Consider the following 15,530-nt stretch of genomic DNA (forward strand, 5'->3'; position numbering starts at 1 on the left):
GGAAATCTCTGGCTCCTTCAGAGCTTTGCTTAACCCGGTACCTGCCGGCATCTCAGGCAAAGGGTGGGAAAATGTGGTGTGAGAATAAAATCCAAAAGCCTTAACTGTGATGGCACAGACAGAAAGTTGGAGGCCCTCGCTGCTTTTCTGCATTGGTCTTGGATTTGCTCCTTACGGACGAGGTGCACCCCTGGACCTTTGCACTTACAACTACCTCTGCCTGTGATGTTTTCTCGTATGGCTCTCCCCCGGCCTTCAGCTTCAAAAATCAGTTGTTTAGGGAAGCAGGGGCTTAGCCACAACCCTCCCCCGCTATCACTCTCAGACCCCTCACAACTGGAATTACATGGAAATTTATTTCATGTTCATGTTTCCGCTGCTTCTGCAGAGACAGAAGGACAAAAATGTATCGGTTACTTTCGATCTCTACTTTCTCAGTGGCCAGTGGTTCATCAGGAACTTTTTCTCCTGGGATGATCCCCCATCAAGGAGTCAGGGAGACCGCACCCCACAGGCAGTGACTTCAATGTCTCCCCTAGCTTTCTGTTTGGTCAATGCCAGAGGCTTTGCTAACTGGCGTGATGAACGTGAGACCTAAAGTGGTCATTGGTGAAAGTCATGGCTGGTGATGAGCAGAGGATGTTAGAAATGTGCTCTCCTCTGTGACTTCAGTGCTATTGGAGATAAGGGGATGGGAGAAAATATCTTAGAGCAAGCAGCTCCCTAGGGTTAACTGTCTGATAGAGCGGCCACAAGTCACAAGGCGGCTATTTCAATTTCAATGTAAATTAACCAAAATTCAATAAAATTGATAATTCGTTCCTCAGTCACACACGCTACATTTCAATGGGTCCAAAGCCACGGGCGGCTAGAGGCTAGTGTATTGGACAACGCAGAATAGAACCTTCCACCCTTGCAAAGACATAATTCTGTTGGATGGAGCTGATCTGGGGAATGGCACATTCTACTCTGAGGAGTCTCGCTCTAGCTTTGATCTCTAAATGGCCTTTGTCCTGACCCCCATGGATGCTGAACAAATCCTGCTTCTGGAATACTGTGGCCTTTACCCCAGTGAGCCTTTTCCGCAAAAGCATTTTCTGAGCCTCAAAAAGGCCAGGGGCCACCTGGGTGGCTCAGCGGTTGAGTGTCTGCCTTTGGATCAGGTCATGATCCCGGAGTCCTGGGATCGAGTCCCACGTCTGACTCCCCGCAGTGAGCCTGCCTCTCCCTCTGCCTATGTCTCTGTCTCTCTGTGTGTGTCTCTCATGAATAAATAAAATTAAAAAAAAAAAAAAGCACAGGGATGTGGAAATCTGCTCAGCTTCCAGGCAGGCTCTCCTGGCTATTTTCTGCTGCCTGTTAATAAATGTCTATTTGTGCAAGCTGGATGTGGTCTGATACTTGCTTTCATCAAAACCTGGATGCCAGCTGCTCCATATAATCTTATAGTCATTCAGTAAAGATTTATTGAGCACCTACTGTGTGCTAGATACCTTTCCAGGTGTTGGGAACACAGCAGAGCACAATACAAGTAAGTCCTTGTGTTCATGCAGATTATATTTTTGGCATAGTGGGGGTGGGGCAGACAGAAAAAAAAAAGACCCAGGGAAATAAATATGGTCTTGTCAGTGAGATGAGCATTGTGAAGACAATCAGGTGGTAGAGGGGGGCTTTATAGGGCAGATGAGCATTGTGAAGACAATCAGGTGGTAGAGGGGGGCTTTATAGGGCAGGGGTCAGGGGAAGGTTCAATGGAGCAGAGAGGACATTGAAGCAAATCACTATCCTTGATGCTGGAACTCCTCCATTGTACTGTCCCTGGACTCCCAGACTCCCAGAAGTCTACACTGGAAGGGAAGTGGGAGTTCCTTCACCCTGGCTTCACCATGAACTTGCTACGCAAGCTTAGCAAGACCGTTGGCCCACCTTGGGTCTTCCTCAGTTTCTGCATCTGCAAATTGAGGGCACTAACTCTGCTGATTTTCAAGCTGTGACCCATTAAATGGATCATACAATCAAGCTGGTGGGTTTTGCCTGCATTTAAAAAAGTGAAATAGAAGAAAATAGAGTGCGTTGCATGAAGGATAACTGTAAGTTTCCTGTAACATGTGCGTGTACATGTGTGTGTGTTTGTGTGTGTGTGTGTGTGTGTGTCTGTGTCTGTGTGCTCACGCCTGTATCGGGTCACCATGTAAATTGTAATTCTTGTCATGGACTGCTGTCAAGACTGGAAAGCTCTGCAGTGGATCACCTCTCTGGGCATCCCAACGCCAGCACACTGTGAAGCTAGTGTTCTCAGCCATGGGGACCAGACAATTTAACAACATGCTCAGGAGCAGAGTGGAAATTGAATCGGGGAGTGTGTTCTGAGCAGACATCGCCTACGTTTTATTACTCCCAATATGCAAAAATCACATTAAGGCTACGTTTAGAAACCTGTAATATTGCATGGATGCGTGGTATTTCCTGGGGATCTGTTCCTACACTTCCATCCTCCGAGATGTGCAACTCTGAAATCCAGCTGGTGGGGGGTGGTGCATGCAACCTCTCCATCACCCTCCACTCACGATCTCTTGCTCCATGGCTTCTCCTCATCACTCTAATTCATTCATTCACTCCCCTGCTCCAACACTCATTCATTCTATCATGGAGGGCCTACCGTGGGCCAACCGGGGATCCCATCCTCACGGAGTTACAGTTAGTTGGCGGGTTGGCCTCACTGGTGGGGCCAGTGAGGGTGAGACAAACATTCAACAGGACACAGATCAAGGAGAGCTCTCGGGTGTGATGGGAGCCATGGAACTGATCAAGAAGATGATCAAGAAGATGGTGGAAGCGAGGATGGCAGGAGGGGACCAGCTAGCCAGGGAGGACCTCTTCCAGGAGCTGATGATCAACGTGAGACCTGAATCACTAGAAGGATTCAGAGGAAGGGATTAGTGGGACAGGGAAGGCGACAGGAATGACCCTGCTCCTCCTCCTCAGCTCCCTGGTTTCCTGGAGGCTGCCATCCTGCCTACACTGGACCCAAGGTGAGTCCTTCCAAGGATGGAACTCAACACCCCTGCTCCCTATTTAACCTGTGATCTTTGGAACTCTTTGCTACGTTATCTTGTCAACCCTCTCGACAACCCTGGGAGGCACCTGTTACCCATCCCCATTTTCCAGATGTCGAAATGAGCTCAGAGAGACTTGTTGACTTGCCCAAGGGCATCCAGCTATTGTAATGGGTTTAACTTGAGTTTAAGGCAAACTCCATCTGATGGAGAAGCCAGTGGATTGGGTTTCAGCTGGAACCTCACTGCTGAATGACAACTCCTCAGACCCCTCTTGTCGAATCCTTGTGGCAGTTGGATTGATCTCCTTGGCCTCTTCTGAATGATCCCTCAGGGCGGCTGGGAACTCACAGCCCACAAGAAGCCTCAGGCCGCACCCAAGTGCAGCATTCCTCCATCCAGCAAAGATTCATTAAGCCCCTACTGTGTCCAGACCCTGTTTTAGCACTTAGCGTTCCCTGGCAAACAAAACAGCCCTCGGGGAGCTGACATTCCAAGGAAAAGAGACAATAAGTAAAACAAATACAGAAATCATATACTATGTTAGAAGGTGAGAAGTGCAGTAAGCATGGGAAAGGGGATGACGGCAGTTTAAATAAAATGGTTAAACCCACTTCTTCCCATGGCCAGCTCCTCCTCAGCCATTAAATCCCCACTTAAATGTCACCTCCTTCAGGAAGCCTTCCCTGACTGCCGAACATTGCCTGCCCCCTCCTCACACTGTCTGCCTTTACCTGGTTTTATTTTCTTGCCCTTATCTGACATAATCTACGTATTTGTTTATCATGTGTGCTCCCCCCATGCTAGAATAGGGATGTGCCTGGCATGTAGTGTATGCTCAATAAAAATGTTTTGAAGGAATCAAAGAGCTCTCAGAGGATAAGGAAACTGAGGCTCAGAGGGATGTCTTGATTGCCTCAGTCACACAGCCACTAGGCAGAGGAGCCAACCTAGCTGTGAACCCAGCGCTTTCTCAGAGTGACCTGGAGACAGATGTTCTAAGCTGGCCCCCAGGTCTGGCACACACAGGCTCTGCCTAGGTGCATGCTGGACTGAGTCCACACGCAGGGAACTCAGCAGACACCAGCATGAGGCTCATGCTGATGACTCAGAGCCCCGATAAACCCTGCACCTTGGCTCCCTGCAATTCTACTTCCTTGTACCTAGAGAAGTGGCTAAGCACCTTTAGAAGGAGCACAGTGGTCCCAGCTAATGAGCAAACCAACAAGTCCATCCTTTTGGCCCCTACACTCACCGGAGGTCCTAGGACTTCCCTGCAGACAGATTTGCTGGAGGGCAGTACAGGCCCGGTCGCTGGGGTCCATCCAGAGCTTAGCATTCACTGTCCGAGAACTGGCCTTTCCAACGAGGGCCCGGCTGATGCTGGAGCTGCTGCGTCAGGGGCTTCCCGTGAGCCACACTGGGCTGAAAGATGAATGAATGGAGGGCAGGGGATAGAGTCTGGGCCACATGCTTCTGCCAGCTTTCCTGGGCCTTCTCTTGTTTCTTGACCATGAACAGCACCAAATGCCCCACCAGGCCTGGGAACCACTTCCCCTGAGGCCACTGGGCTCTGTGCCAATTCAGGGGAAATTGAGACACAGGAGGCTACTGAGACCATCTCGTGGAGGACAAGCATCCTTGGTGGCTCAGCACAGCCTGGTTCACCAGCAGGCCTCCACCTCCCAGAGTGAAGTGAAATGCAAGGGATTCCTTGCACTGAGTCTTTATCTTCCTCTTTCAGCACTTTGCTCTTTATTCTCACTATGCAAGCAGAAAAACAGAAGGCCCTCCTTGGGATGCTGAGCTCGGGCCTGCAGGGAGGTGAGCGGTGAGCAGGGGCATCTTCCTTCTCCACAGGTACAGAGCAGAAACCCAAAGGCACCCCTTCCCATCCCTCACCAAGCCCCAGGGATCTTTCTCCAAAACACATCCTAAATCTGATCACGTCTCTGGCCACTGCCCTGACCTGCCCAAGCAAAGGTCACCTGTTATAATCTACCTGGCTTTCTCCTTCCGCAGTTTCTTTGCCCTAAGAAAAAATGTAAAGCACATTACTGCTGTCTTTAAAGCCCCCAGAGTGGCCCCCACTGCTCTTGCAAATGAAGACCAACGTCCTGGCCACAAGGCTGGCCTGGTCTGGCTTGCTGCTCACTCTCCCCCCTTGACGGGGCCTCCAGCCAACTCCTCATCATCCAGGTCTCAGGTTGGATGTCCCCTCCTCTGAAAGACAGTCTCCCAGGTCACCTCCCAGGAGCTCCCCAACACGTCACCCTGGTGTTTCCCACCGTGGCAAGCTCCAGATCTGAGGTGGCCCTGGGTATTGTCTGTCTCCCCAGATCTTACACCCCCTTCCCCCCGAGGCCCACCACACAGCTTAGTTGCTGCTGAAACACACCCGCTCCACAGCCATCACCCAGCGACTGCGGAGGATCTGAAGAGCTTGCCAGACAACGCAAAAGACTTCTGATACGACATCCTGTGCAAATCCAGGCTACAAAATCATGTGTCTGGGAGGAGTACACCTGTGTTGGAAAACTAACAAAACGAAACAGGAAGCGTCAACAGCTTGGCCTGGAAAAAAGCTAGGAAGAAAACGCTCGCTACTGACATTTTTAGCTGTCCCTGGAGGTGGGAACACGGACAATGTCGATTTCTTTGTTCTGCTTTTTTGCATTTTCCGCATTTTCTTGGGGGCACACCTATTTACACTGAAAAGGAGAGCAATGGCAAGGCTGCGAAGGAACGCTCGCGCCCTCTGCTGCTCGGTGTCTGGTACTGCAGCCCCCCGAGGCGCAGTGGGGGCGCGGGGGGCGGGGTGGGGGATGGGGGGGCGGTGGCAGGGGAAGGTGTCCCAGCCAAGTGTGGAAGCCAGTTTTCCCAGCACTCAAGTGAATGAGAAGAGGGATAGCAGGGACGCGTGGGTGGCTCAGCGGTTGAGCGTCTGCCTTTGGCTCAAGGCGTGATCCTGGGGTCCTGAGATCCAGTCCTGCATCATGCTCCTTGTGAGGAGCCTGCTTCTCCCTTGGCCTGTGTCTCCACTTCTGTTTTCACGAATAAGTAAATAAAATCTTTAGAGGAGGAGGAGGATCGTCACAGACTCCCAGTCCCCTGGAAATCTTTCCAAATTCCTCTGTCCTCAATGTCTCTTGGAATGCGCCCCCCTCCTCCTCCTCCTCCTCCTCCTCCTCCTCCTCCTCCTCTTCTCCTCCCCTCTGAATGAGCCCCTCCCTCCCAGCGCCCCCACCCACAGAAGGACAGCAGGGTCGGGCTTTTGGGTTGCAATAGCCTGGACCCTTCATGCCTGTGTGTCCCTAGACATATTGCTTAACTGTTCTGGCCCTCAGCATCCTCATCCACGCAATGGGATGGTGATAAATCAGGGTCCATCAGCCTCAGCTCTCCTGCCATCTGGGCCCTGCACACTATAGGAAGCTTAGCAGCATCCCTGGCCTCTGACCCTAGATGCCAGCAGCCCCCTGCCCCCTAGTCATGACAGCCCATGACAACGAAGGGTCTCCAGATATTGCCAGATGCCCCCCCCCCCCGGGCACAATCACCACCCCTGGTTGAGAACCATGCACTCCTGGTTTCTATTATCATACGTCCCATACCTCCCTTCAGTTTTCTATTAGGTGCTCAGAAAATACCAACGTGAATTATTGAAGAATCATCTAGGGGTTATTTGCTCTGATAAGAAAACGGGGCGGGGAAGGGGGAAAAGAGCAGAGAGAGATGGAAAGGGAGCTGGATCCCTCCTCCCTGCTGCGTCCCCACCCCAGCTGGCTGCGGCCCCACCTGCAAGGTTAGCTCACATTCCTGGTCCCCCACACGTGTCCCCCTGGCCCTGCCTGAACAGGCCCCGGGCTGCAGAGGTGGGACGGGCCTCCCAGGCCCCCTTCATGCTGGGCCTGTTGTGCTTGGCACTGTCTGCAGGCCTCCACCGCTAGGAGAGGAGAACGTATTCAATTAACCTAGAAAAACAATAGCAGAAAGGGTCAGGGTCATCGTGAAAAAGCAAAGGTGGTGAAAAGATTCTGCAAACGGGTCCCCATGGGGATGGAGGAGGGGGGGCCCCCCCCGAGCGGCTGGGCCAACCTGGGAAAAACCTCGGCAGAGTGGGGGCACGGGTTGCTCCTCCAGGGGACGGAGCCAGCTAGGAAAACAGACATGCTCCCCTCCTTCCACTCCTGGGCCCGGGGACCTTCCATCCTCTGGTGCGGAGGCAAGGAAAATACAGTGGGATCCAAGTCTCCCCGGGTTCTTCCTTGGCTGGAGCAGAGAGAGCCTCAACATTGGCTCAGGAAGCACTTGCGGATATGGGGGTTCTGCTAGGGGCAGGGGAGGCTCTTACCTCCTCAGTTCCTGGGGAGAGGAGATCTTTCTGTCGCCAAAGCCTGGAGCTCAGGGAGCCAGAGATCAAAACAGAGGAGGTGGCTGAGCTGGGGGAGCACCTTGTCCTCTGGTGCTGGGGACTCTGCCCCCGGGGAGGTGGCCTCTGGTGTTCACAGTGACCTTCAGGTCCTGCGTGCCGTTAAGGACCAGGCACTGTGCCAAGCGCTTTACAAACATTATTGCATTAAACCCTTGTAACCATCCAGTGCGATAGCTTCCAGTCATCCGTTTATTCATTCAACAGACAACTCGCTGAGCACCTACTGTGTGCATGCTTTTTTGAGCACCTACTGTGTGCCAGGCCCATGCTCCGCAGGAGAGATATGAGGGTGAGAAGATACCAGGTGTGGGGCTGCAGAGCAGCTGCTGGTCTCCTGCGACATGGGTGGGGATGGAGAATGGGACAGCCAAGCTGGGAGACCGTCTGGCGCACTTACCACATGACCCGGCGATCCCACTCCTGCATGTTGAACCCAAAGAAATAAAAGCCTCTGTTCATGCAAAGATCTGTACATGAACTTTCAGAGCAGCTTATTCATAATCACCGCAATCGGGAAACAGCCCAGATGCCCTCACCTGGAGAAGGGACAGACAAACAGCACCGGAGACCAAAATTCAACAATACAAATGGAATAAACCACTGATGGAAGTAACAGCACGGATGAATCTCAGAAGCATTGCGTTGAGTGAAGACAGCCAGTCTCAAGAGGCTATCTGCTGCACAATTCATTTCTATGACATTCTAGAAAAGGCAAAGCTTCGGGGGCAGAGAACAGATCAGTGATTATCAATAGATGGGGTGGAAGGAGGAGTTGGCAAAAAGGCAGATATCTTGGGAGGTGATGGAACTGCTGACTGTAGTGGTGGTTACACGACTCCATGTGTTCTCAAACCTTGTAGAACCATACCACTAAAAGCAAATTTTATCATATGTAAAAATTAAAAAAAAAAACCCACTCAGGTATGGACCTTGCTGTCATAGAGATCACATTTTAATAGTGAGAGAGAAAATAAACAGCTAGGCAACAAATATATGTTCAGTGGGGCAGGGTATGGAGCAGCATGAGGCAATGTCAAGGGGACAGAAGTTGGGGGGGTGGGTTATTAGGTGAACAATCAAGGTGGGCCTCACTGAGGAGGTGACATTTGAGCAGAAGTCAGAGGGAGGTGAGGGAGGGAGTGAGGTGACTGTCTGGAGAAGACTGTTCAGGTAGAAGGTGGGAGCCAGTGTGGCTGGAACAGAGTATGTGTAGTGCAGAGTGAGCTGAGGAACCAGATCTCCAGGAGCCTTGAAGGCCACTGTAGGATTTCAGCTCTTACTCTGGGTGAGGTAGGAGCCATGGGGGCTCCTGAGCAGATCAGGGACAGGACGCTTCTCTGTTTTTCCAAGGTCCCTGTGGCCATGTGTGAAACATAGAATGTCAGGGGTAAGGGTGGAGGCAGGGACCAGTGAGGAGGTGACCACCATGGTCCAGGAGGGAAGTGATGCTAGCTCGGACCAGGGTGATAGCAACGGAGGTGATGAGAAGTGGTCTGATTCTGGGTGCCCCTTGAAAGTACAACCAACAGGTTTTCCCAACAGAAAACCCAACAGGTTTTCAGACCTCGAGTGTGAGGTGTGAGTGAACAAAAGCCCACAATGATGATGATTCAAGTAATCGGGGCTGAACTTCTGGAAGAATGGATCTGTCACATACAGAGATGGGGAGGTCTGGTGGAGAAACGGGGCAGTGGGGAGGGGGGGATAGGGGCTCCTTCATCATCCCTAATTTACAGATGAGGAAGCTTGAGTCCAGAGAGGTGGATTCACTAGCCCGGGGTCACACAGCCAGCAGGGGTTTGAGATGAGATTTGAAAGACATCTGCATGACTCCTGGGTTTTACTCAACCTCCAGGCTCCTGTTCCAGACTAAGAAACAGCTGAGACAAATGTTGAGTAAAATGGGGTTCTCCAAGCTTGTTAGAAATGCAAATGCTTGTGTTCTGCCCAAAAAGGCATTTGCATTGCCTCATTCTGTTCATAACGAGCTTTATATCCTCAAATGTGCTTCTGGCTGCCAGTAACATCGTCCACCAGAAGTGTAAACTGTGAAGTTTTCCAGAAGCATAGATATAACAACAAGTCCTAAATCAGATGGTCCCAGGGTTGGTGAATTCAGCATCTCCATTACATTAGACCTGAGATGAGGATACAGCCTCCGCAATTCTCTTGGTCTTTTCCTCATGGTCACACGATGGCTGCTGTAGCTCCAGATATTCTGACAACGTCCAAAGATAGGAGAGGTAAAAGAGAATTTTCTCAAGTGTCTCGGTCTTATCACGTAGGAAAATCTCTCCTGGAAGCCTCCAGGGGCTATCCACTTACCTCCCATTGCCTTAACCAGGGCATATGCTCAATAATAAACCAACCGCAGGCAAAAGGGAATGATTCAGACCAATTTCAGCTCACCTCCTGGGACTGGGGGTAAATCATCTCTCCATCGAGCACGTTGCCATCTGCTCTATGCTGGAGCAAAGTGGGAGTTCTCTTAGCCAGGAAGAAAGGGGGGACAGCTATCGGGCAGAGAAGCAATCTGTCTGCCGCAGGCCCCGGAGAAGGATTTCATGTGTCGTCTTTCAATAAGGTTATACCCGAGTCACAGAGAAGTGCCACCAGAACTGATAGAAGAGTTTGTAGATAATCATTAAACTTGAGCCCACTGTCAGACCACGTCAATTGCTACTTTTAAGTGAATCCCAGCATCTCTGTCTCTACCCAATACTATGGGGTTATGGGGTGTGTGTGAGAGAGAGAGAGAGAGAGAGAGAGAGAGAGAGAGAGAGAGAGACAGAGGCATGAGTCTTAAAATCTGACCTTGTAAAAGTGACTTCACTTTTGGTAACTCTGTTTGGGGCTCTTTTTCCCTTTCCTTCTGTAATTCTTTTCTTTTCCTTCCAGTTTTTCACTACGGAGAGTACTGGTTCAGGCTGCTCTTCATCTCTGAGTCCCTGCTCCATCCTCACAGCAGCCCAGCAAGGTGGGTTCCTTCCATTAGCCCTGTGGCATAGATGAGAACACCGGGGGAGGGGGTGTATGGGGAGCATCTGGGGGCTGCTCCAGCCACCCCAGCTCTCCTCCTCACCACCTGTGGACAACGGGATCTCCCCGTGATTCCCATCAGGGAGGCACTCAGGAAACGAGGCCTGGCCTTTCATTGACCAGGCTGGCCCAGTGGACCAAGATGGAGCCAAGGATGCCCTAGTCTTAGGAGACCCCCCCCCAGGATTTTCTCCCCCACACCCGCACTCTGAGAATTCCAGTCTCCAAGGACCTGGGCTGTGAAACCCTAAAAGGTGCCTGGCGCGCCCTCATGTGTCCCTGTGGTGTAATAACATCTGGGGTTTTCTTTAGCTATAATAATTCCCAACACCTGAGTGGCTCAGTTGGCTAAACCTCTGACTCTTGATTTTAGCTCGGGTCATAATCTCAGAGTCCTGGGATTGAGCCCCGCATGGGCTCAGCGGGGAGTCTGCCTCTCCCTCTCCCCCTGCCCTACTTGTGCTTTCTCTCTCTCTCTCTCTCTCTCTCTCTCAAATAAATTAATACAATCTTAAAAAAAAAAGGAAATGTAAACACCATCTCAGTTTTGATACAAGTTTTTCTTTGGACAAAGTTATTATATAGGACTATGCTAAAAACGAAAAAAAAAAATTCACACAGCACACAAAAGTAGACAGTGAAAAGCTAGCTCCCTCTTACTCTGTCTCCCATGATGGGTAAGGTGCTTTTCAATCTCTCTCTCTCTCTCTTTTTTTTTTTTTTTAAGATTTTACTTATTTATTCATGAGAGTCACACACAGAGAGAGGCAGAGACACAGGCAGAGGGAGAAGCAGGCTCCATGCAAGGAGCCCAATGTGGGACTCGAACCCCGGAATCCAGAAATCATGCCCTGGGCCGGAGGCAGGCGCTCAACCGCTGAGCCACCCAGGCGTCCTGCTTTTCAACCTCTCAGTGTTGGGCAGTGCATAACCTGCCCAACCTTGTGATGCGGCCCTGATAGGGGTCTACGTGCAAATGTAGCTGCAGGATAAATGTGTCGACACAGAATGGGAATGGCATGTGTCTGCAGTCCTTTCTGGGGCGACAGTCTGCACTGCGTGAGTCATAGCACTGGCGCTCATTGCAGGGCAGATATTTCCCCCATTATTTCCTTCACTCAATAAACTATGACTGCGCACCTCCTGGATGTGAGGCATTGTGTTAAGTTGTGCGAGAGACTCCAGGATAAATCAGACTCACCAGTACACAAAGGCACGATTTCAAGGCTCTCTAGGAGGAAGAGAAGCTGCTGCCCACCCCTGCCTTGAAGGGCCTTGCCAACCCCCTGGGGGTGGTGCAGTCTGGGCCCTGTTGATCCAGGAGCTTGTTCCTGGGATGTGATCCAACAACCAACCAGACATGGGCTGCTAATGGCAGCATCTCTCCGAACAGTTGGTGCTGCCTGATGGGAAAACGAGGACTTTGGAGTAAGACGCAGCTGGTGGCAAGCCCCAGCTCTGACACTCCACGGATGACATTGGATGGGTATCGTGTCCTTGTGGAAACCTGAATTTCCTTACCTATAGAATCTGAGTAATAGCAGTTGCTTGTGGGGTGTCAGGGAACGTGAAGTGCTTCAAAAATATTTGCTGACTGGATGAATTCATGAAATTCTTTTTTTTAAAAGATTTTATTTATTTATTCATGAGAGACACACAGAGAGAGAGGCAGAGGGAGAAGAGAAGCAGGCTCCCTGCAGGGAGCCCAATGCGGGACTCGATCCCAGGACTCCAGGATCACAACCTGGGCCAAAGGCAGATCCAACTGCTGAGCCACCCAGGCATCTCAAATTCATGAAATTCTTGATGGGAGTTAAGTGAAGGAGATATTCAAGAGGAGGCATGTTTCAGGGGTGCCTGGGTGGCTCAGTGGGTTAAGTGGGGGACTCTGGATTTCCACGGGGGTCATGATCTCAGGGTCATGGGAATCAAGGCCTATGTGGGACTACATGCTCAGGATGAAGATGCTTCTCCCTCTCCCTCTCTCTCCCTCTCTCAAATAAGTAAAAAATCTTAAAAAAAAAAAAAAAAAAAGAGTAGGTATGTTTCAGATGAAATGCTTCATCATTTTTCCTCCTGGGATGTGATTTTTTTCCTTTCTGTATCAACCATGTCTCCTGATTGCAAGTGAAAGAAAAAAATAATGTGAACTGGCTTACATGAACAAAAAGAAATTTATTGACTCATACCTAACATGCTCCTTATCCCCACTCTGCCCGCGGCCTTGGCCTCATGCTCGACCAGGCTTCTCCTTGCTGGTAGCACAAAGGCAGGCACCTCTCCAGGCTACCACCTATGCCCTCAGCAATCCGGTAAAACAGAGAGTCTCTGCAGACTCAACAATCATTCCCAGGATGCAGGATGGTTGCCTCTGGTTGGCTTGGCTTTGGCCACGTCCCCAGGCTTGAGCCGATCACCTACCAGGAAAGTACAGGTGAAGTGCCCTCATTGGCCAGGCAGGAGACAGGGTGGGCCCCTAAGGAAAAGAGAAGGGTGAAGGATGGGTAACAATGTGCCCATCCCACCACCTGTGCAGGAATTGCAAAGGGGATGGTCAGAATTGGCTTTGGGACCCCTAACTCAGTGCCTACCTTGAAGAGGCTAGAGAAGCTGAAGAGAGGGCTGATTTGGGGAGAAACTGCTTTGACCACGCTGTGCACCCTCAGTCTCCTGAACAGTCCAGGCCTAGAAAAGTCTAGGAGTCCGAGACTGTGGCTGTGGCTCCTCAGCCTCTGCAGATTGGTGGATTACTCCCAGCTGCAGTAGGAAGTAGCTCTAGAAGGGTCGAAGGAACTGGTTCTGAATCCCTCAGAAACAGCTGGGCTGGGGTCACTTGGGATTCCCAGTGAGAGGCCTACCTGGAAATGGGAAGGATCCAAGTGAAAGTGTTGGACCCCAGGAGGCCAAGGGTCAGTCTATGGGCCAGATGGAAAAAGGCCACCCAGGAGACACATCCCTTGCACCAGAGGGAGCTCATTTGGAGGTTCCCAGTGGGTGGAGTTGCCAAGAACCACACACACACACACACACACACACACACACACACACACCCCAGAAGGAATCAGCTACAAACACCCACCTAGCTCGATGCCACTAACAGCGCCAGCCAAGTGAAGCCTTCAGGCCCCTCTCACCTCCTCAGAGTCTGATGGGGGATGGGGAGGATAAGAAGGAAGAGGGGGCTAAGGAAGAGGTGTAAAACGAGTGAAATTCAGAACTTTGATGTGAGGTGTTAATTGCTGAGTTTAGATCCTTGTTACACTTGGAAGTGACTGGAAGACATGTGACTAGTCATCACATTGGCTTTTTTTTTAAGATTTTATTTATTTATTCATGAGAGACACAGAGAGAGAGGCAGAGACATAGGAAGAGGGAGGAGAAGCAGGCTCCCTCGGGGAGCCCATGGGACTTGATCCCGGGACTCCAGGATCACACCCTGAGCCAAAGGCAGACGCTCAGCCGCTGAGCCTCCCAGGCGTCCCCATCATATTGTTATCTATCATTATCTAGAAGTAAGCAGGAGAGCTATGGATAGGGATTGTAGGGAGCAGGACCAGGAATGTGGGTGGGTGGGTGGGGAGGAGAAGGGACAGTGCCCCCAGGACACAGAAGCCGGGCTAGCAAGCTCAAAGATGTAGTGACGGTGGGCCCTGCCCACATTGTCTGGAATGAGGCTTTAGATCAGGCCCCGAAGGCTGGAAATCTCGGGGGCTGACTTGAGGGGGGGGGTACATTACGATCGTCTTCAAAAATTAACCCACGATGAAGTCAGAGGAGTTGGTATGGCCTTTAGTGCTGGGATGTCAGAAAAAAGCCTTAAATGCTGTGCGGATGGGAAGATGTTGGTGAGGAGGGCCCTGTATTTGGAGCAAAACTGTTATATCTCCTGCCAGAAACTACCTAATCTGGTTGCAACAGTCAAGAGTCCAGCGGGGCCTTATTTTGTGCCCGGCACTGTGCACACTCCTGGGTGACTCGGGCGGCCACATGCAGCGTGGCCACCAAATTCTCTCACCTCCTGAGATGTCATCGGATTGAGAGACGGCCTCAGAGACAGCTTTTTGCTTCGTATCTCAGAAACCACCGACTCGGCCTGTCAAACCCAGAGATTTAGGATGGCATTGGACCCCAAATCTGGAAGAACTTAGCGGCCCCACTGTGCCAAATCCGGAGGGAAAATATGCACACAGAGAAACCAGAAAAGCCTGGGACGACGGGGAGAGAGAAGGAAAATGAAAACACTCTGTTTCCATTGGCAGAATCAGTCTTTGCCAGGAAAACTGGAATGTTGACTTGGTGCGCACATAATTCAATTTTCTACACACTCAGAAGTAAAGAAAAAGCCAGATGCGGGGAGAAATCGCTGATACAGTCTTTGACATTGGCAAAGGCAATGCAATATGCACATGAATTCGGCCTCATGTGAAATACTCAGCAATCTAGAATGGTAGGCAGCGCGGCACTTCACGTACAGTGTGATCTCAATGCGGTGAAAATATCCACCTCTCCGGACGTCTGTCTTCATTTCTAACCAGCTTGATTCATAATAGACAAAAGATTAGATGAATATACATGAAAATGTTGTTAGTAACTGGTAGGGCATGGGCAGTTTTTATTCTTGATCTGTATATTTTTCAGTGTTTTGCGAGTTTTCTAAAGTGAAAAAGGTATTTTAAGGGAATTTTTTTAACCGAATTTGGTGCCTTCATTATATAAACAAGGCACATGTACCTGAACCCTTATAAATGCTTATAAATGAAGGTTCTAAATGAGCTACTTTTTCCCCATCTTTCCAACACTCTTAGGCTTCACTTATTTGAGATAACTACTGTTAGAATTTTTTGTTTCTCTCTGTCTTTTTTTTTTTTTTTTGTAAGATTCTTGACCATTAAATATTTATATGAGGAATGAAAAGCTAGGGCAGTCCATAGCAAAGATTCAGGCCACATCTAAAGGGAGTGGCTGCTGTCCTGCGTCACCTGGTGGCTGGATTTCAGAAT

The sequence above is a fragment of the Nyctereutes procyonoides genome, unplaced genomic scaffold (genome assembly GCF_905146905.1).
Source record: "Nyctereutes procyonoides isolate TBG_1078 unplaced genomic scaffold, NYPRO_anot_genome, whole genome shotgun sequence".
Taxonomy (NCBI): Eukaryota; Metazoa; Chordata; class Mammalia; order Carnivora; family Canidae; genus Nyctereutes; species Nyctereutes procyonoides.